Below are 12,684 nucleotides of genomic sequence, written 5' to 3'. Positions count from 1 at the left end.
TGCTGTTTTTTCTGACGAGACCTTTGACGACATCGTTACAACGTATTTTATAGCAGCTTCATTTCTGTCTCTTTACAGAAATTACAGCAACACAAATGAACAGATACCCAATGTGTATAATCAATAAACGACAACATATACAAATTAAAAAAGTGTCGTCCACTGAAAAAGTTTCGGAACACATTACTAACTCTTTTATTCTGCAGTGCAGGTTCCATGATAATCTACATTGCAATAGCAATTCATCTAGCACTACCGCTGTCACCGAGAGCAGAGAGCCCTCGACCATAATAAGAATAATAAGAACAACAACAACAATAACAGTAATAGGGATCCGAGAAACGTGCAAACATGTATAATATTTACAGAATGAGATTTTCACTCTGCAGCGGAGTGTGCGCTGATATGAAACTTCCTGGCAGATTAAAACTGTGTGCCCGACCGAGACTCGAACTCGGGACCTTTGCCTTTCGCGGGCAAGTGCTCTACCAACTGAGCTACCGAAGCACGACTCACGCCCGGTACCCACAGCTTTACTTCTGCCAGTACCTCGCCTCCTACCTTCCAAACTTTACAGAAGCTCTCCTGCGAACCTTGCAGAACTAGCACTCCTGAAAGAAAGGATATTGCGGAGACATGGCTTAGCCACAGCCTGGGGGATGTTTCCAGAATGAGATTTTCACTCTGCAGCGGAGTGTGCGCTGATATGAAACTTGCCCGCACTTGCCCGCGAAAGGCAAAGGTCCCGAGTTCGAGTCTCGGTCGGGCACACAGTTTTAATCTGCCAGGAAGTTTCATATCAGCGCACACTCCGCTGCAGAGTGAAAATCTCATTCTGGAAACATCCCCCAGGCTGTGGCTAAGCCATGTCTCCGCAATATCCTTTCTTTCAGGAGTGCTAGTTCTGCAAGGTTCGCAGGAGAGCTTCTGTAAAGTTTGGAAGGTAGGAGACGAGGTACTGGCAGAAGTACAGCTGTAGGTACCGGGCGTGAGTCGTGCTTCGGTAGCTCAGTTGGTAGAGCACTTGCCCGTGAAAGGCAAAGGTCCCGAGTTCGAGTCTCGGTCGGGCACACAGTTTTAATCTGCCAGGAAGTTTCATATCAGCGCACACTCCGCTGCAGAGTGAAAATCTCATTCTGGAAACATCCCCCAGGCTGTGGCTAAGCCATGTCTCCGCAATATCCTTTCTTTCAGGAGTGCTAGTTCTGCAAGGTTCGCAGGAGAGCTTCTGTAAAGTTTGGAAGGTAGGAGACGAGGTACTGGCAGAAGTAAAGCTGTGGGTACCGGGCGTGAGTCGTGCTTCGGTAGCTCAGTTGGTAGAGCACTTGCCCGCGAAAGGCAAAGGTCCCGAGTTCGAGTCTCGGTCGGGCACACAGTTTTAATCTGCCAGGAAGTTTCATATCAGCGCACACTCCACTGCAGAGTGAAAATCTCATTCTGGAAACATCCCCCAGGCTGTGGCTAAGCCATGTCTCCGCAATATCCTTTCTTTCAGGAGTGCTAGTTCTGCAAGGTTCGCAGGAGAGCTTCTGTAAAGTTTGGAAGGTAGGAGACGAGGTACTGGCAGAAGTAAAGCTGTGGGTACCGGGCGTGAGTCGTGCTTCGGTAGCTCAGTTGGTAGAGCACTTGCCCGCGAAAGGCAAAGGTCCCGAGTTCGAGTCTCGGTCGGGCACACAGTTTTAATCTGCCAGGAAGTTTCATATCAGCGCACACTCCGCTGCAGAGTGAAAATCTCATTCTGGAAACATCCCCCAGGCTGTGGCTAAGCCATGTCTCCGCAATATCCTTTCTTTCAGGAGTGCTAGTTCTGCAAGGTTCGCAGGAGAGCTTCTGTAAAGTTTGGAAGGTAGGAGACGAGGTACTGGCAGAAGTAAAGCTGTGGGTACCGGGCGTGAGTCGTGCTTCGGTAGCTCAGTTGGTAGAGCACTTGCCCGCGAAACGCAAAGGTCCCGAGTTCGAGTCTCGGTCGGGCACACAGTTTTAATCTGCCAGGAAGTTTCATATCAGCGCACACTCCGCTGCAGAGTGAAAATCTCATTCTGGAAACATCCCCCAGGCTGTGGCTAAGCCATGTCTCCGCAATATCCTTTCTTTCAGGAGTGCTAGTTCTGCAAGGTTTGCAGGAGAGCTTCTGTTAAGTTTGGAAGGTAGGAGACGAGGTACTGGCAGAAGTAAAGCTGTGGGTACCGGGCGTGAGTCGTGCTTCGGTAGCTCAGTTGGTAGAGCACTTGCCCGCGAAAGGCAAAGGTCCCGAGTTCGAGTCTCGGTCGGGCACACAGTTTTAATCTGCCAGGAAGTTTCATGTATAATATTTGTCTAAACACGGGCCTGTCCTACGAGGATGAAAATTGCAAAGAATTAGGACCAACTGTTAACCGGGCATCCACTGCCCTAGTACTCGTAATCACACGAAAAAACAAAAGTTGTTTAGTAAGAAAATAATGTAACATTTCTAACCTCCAATAATGTGTCTGTATTACGTTGACAACAGTCATAGCTCCCATTTCCGCTCATTAAATGTGCTCATGAGTTGCGCGAAATAAAGGGTGTCCATAAAGTCCCTTTAGAACTTCAAAATGTTATTACAACGGCTGTCGTTGAAATATTTTAACAAAATTTCTTTTATTGTAATCACTGTTTACTAATGTTTTTATGTATACTAAAATTTTGTGTTTCAGATGCTCTGTTGATGGAAGGATCTGAACGTCTATAAAATGGCAACTCCTACATCTACATCTACATCTACATTTATACTCCGCAAGCCACCCAACGGTGTGTGGCGGAGGGCACTTTACGTACCACTGTCATTATCTCCCTTTCCTGTTCCAGTCGCGTATGGTTCGCGGGAAGAACGACTGTCTGAAAGCCTCTGTGCGCGCTCTAATCTCTCTAATTTTACATTCGTGATCTCCTCGGGAGGTATAAATAGGGGGAAGCAATATATTCGATACCTCATCCAGAAACGCACCCTCTCGAAACCTGGCGAGCAAGCTACACCGCGATGCAGAGCGCCTCTCTTGCAGAGTCTGCCACTTGAGTTTGTTAAACATCTCCGTAACGCTATCACGGTTACCAAATAACCCTGTGACGAAACGCGCCGCTCTTCTTTGGATCTTCTCTATCTCCTCCGTCAACCCGATCTGGTACGGATCCCACACTGATGAGCAATACTCAAGTATAGGTCGAACGAGTGTTTTGTAAGCCACCTCCTTTGTTGATGGACTACATTTTCTAAGGACTCTCCCAATGAATCTCAACCTGGTACCCGCCTTACCAACAATTAATTTTATATGATCATTCCACTTCAAATCGTTCCGCACGCATACTCCCAGATATTTTACAGAAGTAACTGCTACCAGTGTTTGTTCCGCTATCATATAATCATACAATAAATGATCCTTCTTTCTATGTATTCGCAATACATTACATTTCTCTATGTTAAGGGTCAGTTGCCACTCCCTGCACCAAGTGCCTATCCGCTGCAGATCTTCCTGCATTTCGGTACAATTTTCTAATGCTGCAACTTCTCTGTATACTACAGCATCATCCGCGAAAAGCCGCATGGAACTTCCGACACTATCTACTAGGTCATTTACATATATTGTGAAAAGCAATGGTCCCATAACACTCCCCTGTGGCACGCCAGAGGTTACTTTAATGTCTGTAGACGTCTCTCCGTTGATAACAACATGCTGCGTTCTGTTTGCTAAAAACTCTTCAATCCAGCCACACAGCTGGTCTGATATTCCGTAGGCTCTTACTTTGTTTATCAGGCGACAGTGCGGACCTGCATCGAACGCCTTCCGGAAGTCAAGAAAAATAGCATCTACCTGGGAGCCTGTATCTAATATTTTCTGGGTCTCATGAACAAATAAAGCGAGTTGGGTTTCACACGATCGCTGTTTCCGGAATCCATGTTGATTCCTACATAGTAGATTCTGAGTTTCCAAAAACGACATGATACTCGAGCAAAACACATGTTCTAAAATCTCCTAAAGAGAAGGCACAATGTGTGTCCTGGTTTATTGAGACAAATTGGATGCTCAGACCCAACGGAACTTCAGAACGAAATAAGGAACAGATCCACTATCGCGCCCATCAATCCGCGCATGACACAAAAAAGTTAAGGAGACAGGGACAGTGTTGGATAAAGGGAGAGGCGGGCGACCAAGAACATCCGAGGAAAACATCGATCGCGTTTTAAACGTCTTCACTCGTTCACCTTCGAAGTACTTCCGCACTACTGCCAGACAGTTGTAACTACCACGTTCAACTGTGCATAAGATCCTCCACAAGAACTTATGGTTGTACGCTTAAAAAGTGCAAGTGTTACAGACATTTGGGCCAAATGAGAAGCCAAAACGGACAGAGCATGTACTCAACATGCTGGAACGCCTTTCGGGGGATGAAGCATTCCTCAAGCGAGTTTGTTTCAGTGACGAGGCAACTTTTCATGTTTCTGGGACATTAAACAGACACAATTTGAGAGTCTGGGGATCTGAACACCCCCATGTGACTGGGGAACTGCACCGGGATAGTCCAAAAGTGAATGTGTGGCGTGGAATCATGTGCAACCGAATAATTGGTCCATTTTTCTTCAACGAGTCAACAATTACTGCAGACGTTTACCTGGAACTTCTGACCGAATAGGTAGTACCATAATTGATTGACTTACAACCAACTATCATTTTCCAGCAAAGTTGTGCACCACCACATTAGGGGCTACATGTTGATCGGTTTCTCAATGAAACATTTCCAGGCAGATGGATTGGGAGGGATGGGCCAATTCCTTGGCCCACTGTGTTTGCCAGATGTCACTCCCTTGGGCATTTTTTATGGGGGTATGTAAATGATATCTTGTATCAAATATAGACAAGGGATATTGCTGACTTGAAGCAAAGGATTCGTAATGCCATTGCCACCACTGATGACGCTATGCTACAGCGAACATGGCAAGAAATCGAGTACTGTCTTAATGTGCTTCGTGCAACTAAAGGCGCCCATATTGAGGCCTATTAAACTCTGTCAAAAAACTTTTGTAAACACTGGTTACAATGAAATAAATGTAGTTAAAATATTTCAACAACTACCGCTGTAATAAAGTTTTGAAGTTGTAAAGGGTCTTTGTGGACACCATGTAGTATTATGTATTGTGCGTCAGTTGTTGTGTAACTCCAGTTGAAACAAAGAAATTACGTTCACAAACTCTTTGTGATTGTCATTCTTCAGATTTGTTAAAATATTACTTCTGCAGCAGTCATTTTCGAATATTTGTAATGTTAGTGTACAGGACAAACTGCAATAATTCTCTGACCGTAAGACAACGCGTGCGCTTTATGGTGAGTATAAATGGACAGACAAAGAGTTGAAAACTTATGTATTTACCGGCACCTTTTAAATTTCATATTCAATTCATCACATTGTTATCAGTTCTGTTAGTTCACTAAATGAAGTACTTCTTTACCTACGATTTCAGATGCACTACTGCTGAATTGTCTTCCAAGCTCCAAAGTTTGACATTGTTTTCCTTGAATTCCAGAAGGTGTCCCATACAGTTCCATTCTGTCACCTGCTGACCGAAACGTGAGCTTACGGATTATTTAGCCGTGTATGTAACTGAACTGACTTCCTAGACAACAAAAATCGGCGCATCTTTCTTAAACGGAAGAAATCATCAGCCACAAACATAGCGTCGATGTAAACGTCGTATGGTATTGTTGGCTGGGATATTCCACGGGGTGAGTTCTGCTGCCAGTCGGTAAGGGAGTTCTTCCTCCGAGAACGTTGGCCCCCTCCCTCTTGGATACCTGAAAGTTGCGTCGTGTGTGTGTGGAGTGTAGATGAGAGTAATGGATCAGTGTATAAGGTACTGTTAAGTTCATGTTGTTGCCGGCCGCTGTGGCCAAGCGGTTCTAGGCACTTCAGTCTGGAACCGCGCGACCGCTACGGCCGGAGGTTCGAATCCTGCCTCGGGCATGGCTGTGTGTGATGTCCTTAGGTTAGTTAGGTTTAAGTAGTTCTATGTTCTAGGGGACTGATGACCTCAGATGTTGAGTCCCATAGTGCTCAGAGCCATTTGAACCATTTATGTTCATGCTGTGTGATGCGAGAAGGAAACTCCTCTGGAGTAGCACCTAGGGGGCAGCCGAGCTTAACGTCCCAATCCGACGGAGGGAACGCCACACACCCTCCGCCACACACCGTTGGGTGGCTTGCGGAGTATAAATATAGATGTAGATGAACAGTGCGACATATCCTCACTTCATGAGACACTGCGGAGAGGTTTGGAACTTAATCCGAGACATTGCCGCAAAGACCGGAGATCACGAACTTTACGTCAACATCCCTCCTCCTCCTGCCGGCCAGACACTGGCAGTGAAAATTTCATCCATCACAAGGATTTGAACGGGCTTACTTCCAAGTCGAGTCCCACCACCAGGTGTGCTAGCGACCTAGGTTGCCGAGGCAGGAATAACTTCGAGTCTATCGCAGCAGAATTTTGCAGATCGACTACTTTTCACTACATACACGGTGTAACAAAGCGAAACCGACATGTTTCGAGAGCTGATTGTGTGTCATGAGGAATAAAGGGAGGGTAAGAACGCGGGTACATAAATAACGTCCAATGACGCTGCAGAGAGGCGCAGTTATAAAAGCCAATGCCCCCACCCCCACTTCCCACCATCACGAAGGAACCTGAGTCTGAACGCTGATGGACCGCAATTAGATATTCTATTATAGACATGACAGCATTCAGAACATCATATACCGCGAAAGACGGCCGCGACTGTCATGCCACTGTAGTCAGCGTTGATCGCAGTGACATTATCGGCGTACTGACACACTTTCGCTGCCGTAGGTCTGATTTAGTAGCAAGTCGGGGCTCCTCTAGCTACGACAGGCAGCTGCGTCGTTGGGTGAGACTCCCTACGCACCCTTCATAGTCTTTACAACTAAATTAAAGGCATTTTGTTTTTTACCATATGCGTTTCGATTCTTTTATTTATGAAGCATCTTCATTGACGTGTAATACATGTTTGTTTTATTATATGTAATAAATGCATTATGTAGTTGTTACATATATGTTGCTATCTTACTTTTTCTCATGTTTTCTCTTGTTTTGCTGGTTAAAAACAACTTTTGCAGCACATGTTTCCTGAGGTTAAATTATCACTTGATGTTACGATTTACAATATTTCTTGTTAACTTATGAGGATCTGGAAATGTGTTTATTCCATACTTCAGATGGCTGATTGGTCGTGTTTTTTCACCCACACCTGCAACACTTCATTTGCACTTTACACTGTGTGCTGAACACGTGTGTGTTTACAGTGTTTAATGTTGCCAGCTGACACCGTGCGTTTATCTTTCTTGTTTTGTTTGTCTTGTGTGTGTGTGTGTGTGTGTGTGTGTGTGTGGTTTGATATTTATTCACTTATTTTGTGTGTTTTGTGTGTGCAACTGTGTTTTTTGTGTGCGAATATGCTATTCTTTGGAGGAATGGAATTATTCAGTGTATGTGTGTGTCTGTATGTGTTTCGTTGTACGTGAATGTGTTATTCTGTATGTGAGTGATTTTTGTGTCTGTGTATGTGTGAGAGAGAGGGGGGGGATGGTGGTAGGGGTTACTCATTATATGCTGATTCTGGTTGTGATTCACATTTATGTTTATTATCTCAATGCATAACATTATCAGTGAGATATTGCTTAAATTGATTTTGTCATTAATTACTTTTCTTTTAACTGCAAGGGCTGTTTGTATATGAAAGTTTTCCTGTAATGTCAAGAGCTTCTTTATTTATTTGTTCACCCAGTAACTGTCCTGTTGCATGTTGGATGGTACACAGGTTCAGCAAAGGCTGAATGGCTGTTTTCATACTTTACGCTTCTTATATGTTATTTACAATTAGTTTTGAAATTCTTGTCTGTCATCTCTAGGCAACGTGCAATCCTTGTTTCCTTAGTATATTTGCTATTTGTGTGTTTGTTTGTATTTGCATGTCAAAGTGTACCATTTCTACCTGTTAGTCAAGTCATGAATATTACTGATTTGTGTTTCTGTTATGTCCTGTAGTATTTGTGGGGTTCTGTGGTGTTTGTGTTCTCTGCTTGTTTACATTTTTCTTTAGTTGTGTTTTGATTTTGTGGTTGAGCCTTTGTACTACATTCGTGTTATAGCCATTGTATGTGGCTATGTGTTGCATTGTTTATAATTCTTTTTCTTAGTTTTCTTTGCTGAGTGTGATGTTATATAGCTGTGTAACGTGTCACAGAGTCGCTAATTTTTGATTTTGTGGATGGATGGATGTAGCAAGTACAACTACGTCTGTTGCTATTAGCTTTCTGAAGACGACAAATCTGTACTTATTGCTGTCTCTTTTTATTGCCTTGTCAAACCCAAGAAGTTCATTTGCTTTGGAGTTTTTTTTCCATGGTGAAATGAATATTTTTATGGATCTGTTTATGTATGTATGAAGTTTATCTGTTTTTTCCGTTGATTCACCTACCACACAGAATATACGTGGGTTACCCAGAAAGTTATGCACCCCATTTTTTTCTTCAACAACTCTTTATTGGACATAATGAGAATTATACACACGAAAGAATGGTGTTTTGTCTACGCAATCCTGTTTTTCCACGTAATCTCCATCCCGTTCTATGGCCTTCCTCCAGCTGAAACAAGGACGTGTATGCCTTGTCCTGGTGGTGGAGCCAGCGCTACACTGTGTGAATCACCTCATCATTGACAGATGCTGTACCAGCTGCCGAGTCGTAATGCGTCTGTCCTCGCGAATGACAACATCAGCTTGTTACAACATGTCAGTTGTGACAGCCGTGGATGGTCTCCCCCACCTCTGCAAATCGTGGAGCTCCGCCGAACCGCCTTCTGATGATCTCACCCTCCGTATCCCGCCACTAACCGTACTTCTGTCGACAGCAGATGCTCCATAGATTTAGCACAAGTGTTTCTGAATATTCTCCACAGATCCTTTCTCCGGAAGTGAGGGAAACATGGCGCACTCGCTCAGGAGACTTCGAATAATACATACGTAACGTTTCGCATTCGTAGCATTGTTTTCGGCTGAGGGGAAAAAAACTGTGGTGAACAGCTTTCCAGGCAACCCTCGTATAATCCACATATATGTACCAGTATACATATTTTTATCCTTTCTTTGTGGCGATGGTATAAAAGACGTTTTTTTATGTGACTGATGAACATGTTTGCCAGTGTTCCCAATACGGGGACCCCATTGGAAGGCCATCCCTTTGTAAGTAAAATTCCTTTTCAAGTCGTAAGATACTTTGGATTGTGATTGCATCGATTGTTTTGGTTATTTCACTGATTTTGTTGTTCATCCATAGGTTTTCTTCAATTAGTTTTATTAGGTCTGCTGCAGGTATCACGGTGTACATGTCCTGTATGTCGAAAGAGATGAGTGATACTGTTTGTGAAATGTGTAAGACTTTTCTTTGTGCTATCAGTTCACTTGTGTTTTTCACTTTTCAGCTGTTCATTTCATAACGTTTTATTATGATTTTGCTTGTATGTTTGACGACATGGTATGATGGAGCATAAATGAAATAAATAACCATATCCACTAGGATAAATTGTTTCTGAATTTAGAGTTGGCTTCTGAGTGCTGGTGCCCCCGTAGTTTGTCCATATCGTCTTGTTCTCTCTCTCTTGAACCTCCTTTCCGCAGACGTTGCTGCGATGTAAAGGAAAGTTGCAATAACAGAAAGTTGCAATGAAAAGTAGGAGCAGTTGCAGAGCATCGAAACTCGGCGTAGGGCCAGGTAGTCAGACATCAACATAATCGCAGCTGCGTATCGAAGAAAGGGGTGGGGGTGATGTCATTGACGTCATGAAATACCTGCAAAACTTTCTGAAGTAGAGGCGCTTATATTTTCATATAAACTACATTCCAGGTTTCATTTTTAACTTTCGGAGAGCAAAGTAGCAAGAGTGTCTAAAATGACAAGGAAATGTACAACTTACAAGCTCCGTTCAAAATAGGACATTTCTCACCGTTAACTGGCTTGAGTGAGAGTCTGGCTACTTGGACTGTATACGGCCCATCCGGCAACATTTCAAGTAGGTAAATGCGTATATGTACAACGTGACCTACTTACTGCCATCATCAAAGCCGACCCGATTCTTTGGTCCAAGGGTAGAACCGGCAAATTCAAAATATGGTTCAAATGGCTCTAAAAAATATGGGACTTAACATCTCAGGTCATCAGTCCCCTACACTTAGAACTACTTAAACCTAACTAACCTGAGGACATCACACACATCCATGCCCGAGACACCATTCGAACCTGCGACGGTAGCAGCAGTGCGGTTCCGGACAGAAGAGCCTAGAACCGCTCGGTCACAGCAGCCGGCAACCGCAAATCCCAGGAAATTGAGTGTGGGTTTATGAAGGTAAAAAACCTCCTCTACGAGAAAAGAAGGAAAAACTGACTTCCCGAATGGTAGCGGAAGCTTACGGAAGGTTATTCTTGTCATTTACACGCTCGTACAGCAACATTATAAAGACCATTGTTCACAATCGTTTTGCTTGATGAAATACTGATAGTTGTGTGTGCACCCTTCTGTTTTATATTGCGTGAATTGTAACATTATCAAAGTTGCCGGAGATTGATGCTGCTGTAATTCTGAAATTAGCCGCGCGGTGTAGCCGTGTGGTGTTGGGCGCCCTGTCACGGTTCGCGCGGCTCTCCCCGTAGGACGTTCGAGTCCTCCCTCGGGTATGGGTGTGTGTGTTGTCGTTAGCGTAACTTAGTTTAAGTTAGATTAAGTAGTGTGTAAGCTTAGGGACCGATGACCACAGCAGTTTGATCCCATGGTCCTTACCACAAATTTCCATTGTGTAACATGTGAGCATATCTTCTTGATAATTCTCGAATGTTCGAAAAGGCTTCATTCACGTGTTAACGTGTCTCAAATGAAGGGGGGAGAGGGGCGTAGGCAGTTTGGGCCACTCAAGCTAGGCAACAAGGAGTAAGGCTGACAATAAAAATTGCAATCGCTCTGAGACAGTTGACGCGCTGGGGCCTCCGAAACGGGGCTGCAGTTAGGCAATCAACAAAGAGAAGCAGCGGAGAGCATAATGTGTGTACTGAGGTAGGAGTGCTAGCCAGTGTCAGTTCGGCGCACACACACACACACACACACACACACACACACACACACACACACACTGCAATCCAGAGTTTTGCGTAGACAACGGTCTAGTGTCGTACTGATTTGTGTTCCATAGTTTCGTATTGTACATGGTTTTCAGTCATTCCTGTGGCTATCGTAACACAGGAATGAAAAATGTTACTCACATACGCAACTACAGAGCACACTGACATGCTTCTCGTGCACAGGAAAACGGAAAGCAGTGCAAGAAAAGTTTGTCGACTCTACGAAGAATGTCACACCAACATACGTCACCCAGCTTACCCCATGTTTGCATGACAGGCGGTAACTTGGAACATGCAGCGTACGTCCTAATATTCACCACACTGGGCGCCCCCAAACACCATGTACACCAAAATGTGAAGAAGCTGCACATCAGCGTCAAGCAGGACAGCCTTCTACGGTCACAGGAACTGTGGAACGCACCCTGGATGTGAACGACATCGAAATATGGCACATCGAGCACCTTCCTCGCTACAACCTTCGCGACGACTCAGGATGACTTTCCTTGAGTCAACTTTTGCCGACGGCTACTCGGACAAAATAGGCAGTATTCTCAGTTCCCGTGAAGTACTCTGTTTTCTGATGAATACGTCTTTAGCAGATTGCGACACGTTCAACACCAGAACAGCTATGTATCGATGAAAGAATATCCTCACAGGCTGCGTATCCGAGACCAATAACGTCACTTTGAAAACCAGCAACCCCTGAGGGCTTGTACCACTTACATTTTTATTGTTGTTATGACTTTTAATGAGATGGGATGACAGAGATAGCGTTCTGTGTCTTTCAGCATGTAGTTGCACTGGATCATTAGAGGTGACGAGTTTGCCTTCTGTTGACTAAGGTATTGTGATCTGTCTGTGCTGCCGTTACATGGGGAGAGATGCACTGCTCAAAGTGCTACAGGACGGTCACCTTAATGAGACGAATTCTGGGAAAGCGGAAGCGGCCAGCCACAGGTAGAATGGTGGAGAGCAGGTGCACGTCGGTGGACACATCCACGTCACAGGAGTTTATAAAAGGGCTGGGGAGATGCCACGGGTTATCCTCTAGATCTAGAGAATAGCAGCGTTCTGTTGCTAACAAATTTCAGCGTATTGTTCCCTATGACATCTGGAGTGTGTTTTGACTTTCACGCTCTCTCGCATGGGGAGGGACCGTCGAAATTGTTACTGATCGACAGAGAAACTTTTTTGGCATTTTCAGGTATTTGTAGGCGGATATTTTTCCTTTTTCTTTGTAGAGAAGCGTACCTGCTAGCACTGTAATACGTGTATTCTCTGAATCTCAGATAGTCCCCTACTGATGATGCCCGACAACTTGTCCCCGATGCGGCTGGTGTATTTTTTGGGAATTTGGGCTCCCATGCCAAGTGATTTCTCGCAGATGTTAAAAATAGGAGTCGTGGTAGGGAATCAGGCGGTGACGTCAGAGGCTGTAAACTTTGGCTGCAAGTCATTCTATTGAGAGAATGGCTTTTGCCCATCTCC

At 44.5% G+C, this 12,684-nt stretch overlaps 1 non-coding gene across 1 annotated transcript; it reads left to right on the top strand.

The window, feature by feature from the left end:
- Window positions 1-996: 996 nt before the first annotated feature.
- On the top strand, window positions 997-1,071 carry Trnas-uga (transfer RNA serine (anticodon UGA)). The gene has a single exon. It is a non-coding gene; the product is annotated as a tRNA-Ser (tRNA).
- Window positions 1,072-12,684: the final 11,613 nt, after the last annotated feature.

Source organism: Schistocerca cancellata, chromosome 1 (assembly GCF_023864275.1).
Source record: "Schistocerca cancellata isolate TAMUIC-IGC-003103 chromosome 1, iqSchCanc2.1, whole genome shotgun sequence".
NCBI lineage: Eukaryota > Metazoa > Arthropoda > Insecta > Orthoptera > Acrididae > Schistocerca > Schistocerca cancellata.
Note: the sequence above shows the minus strand (reverse complement) of the source record. Positions and strands in the feature narration are given on the sequence as shown.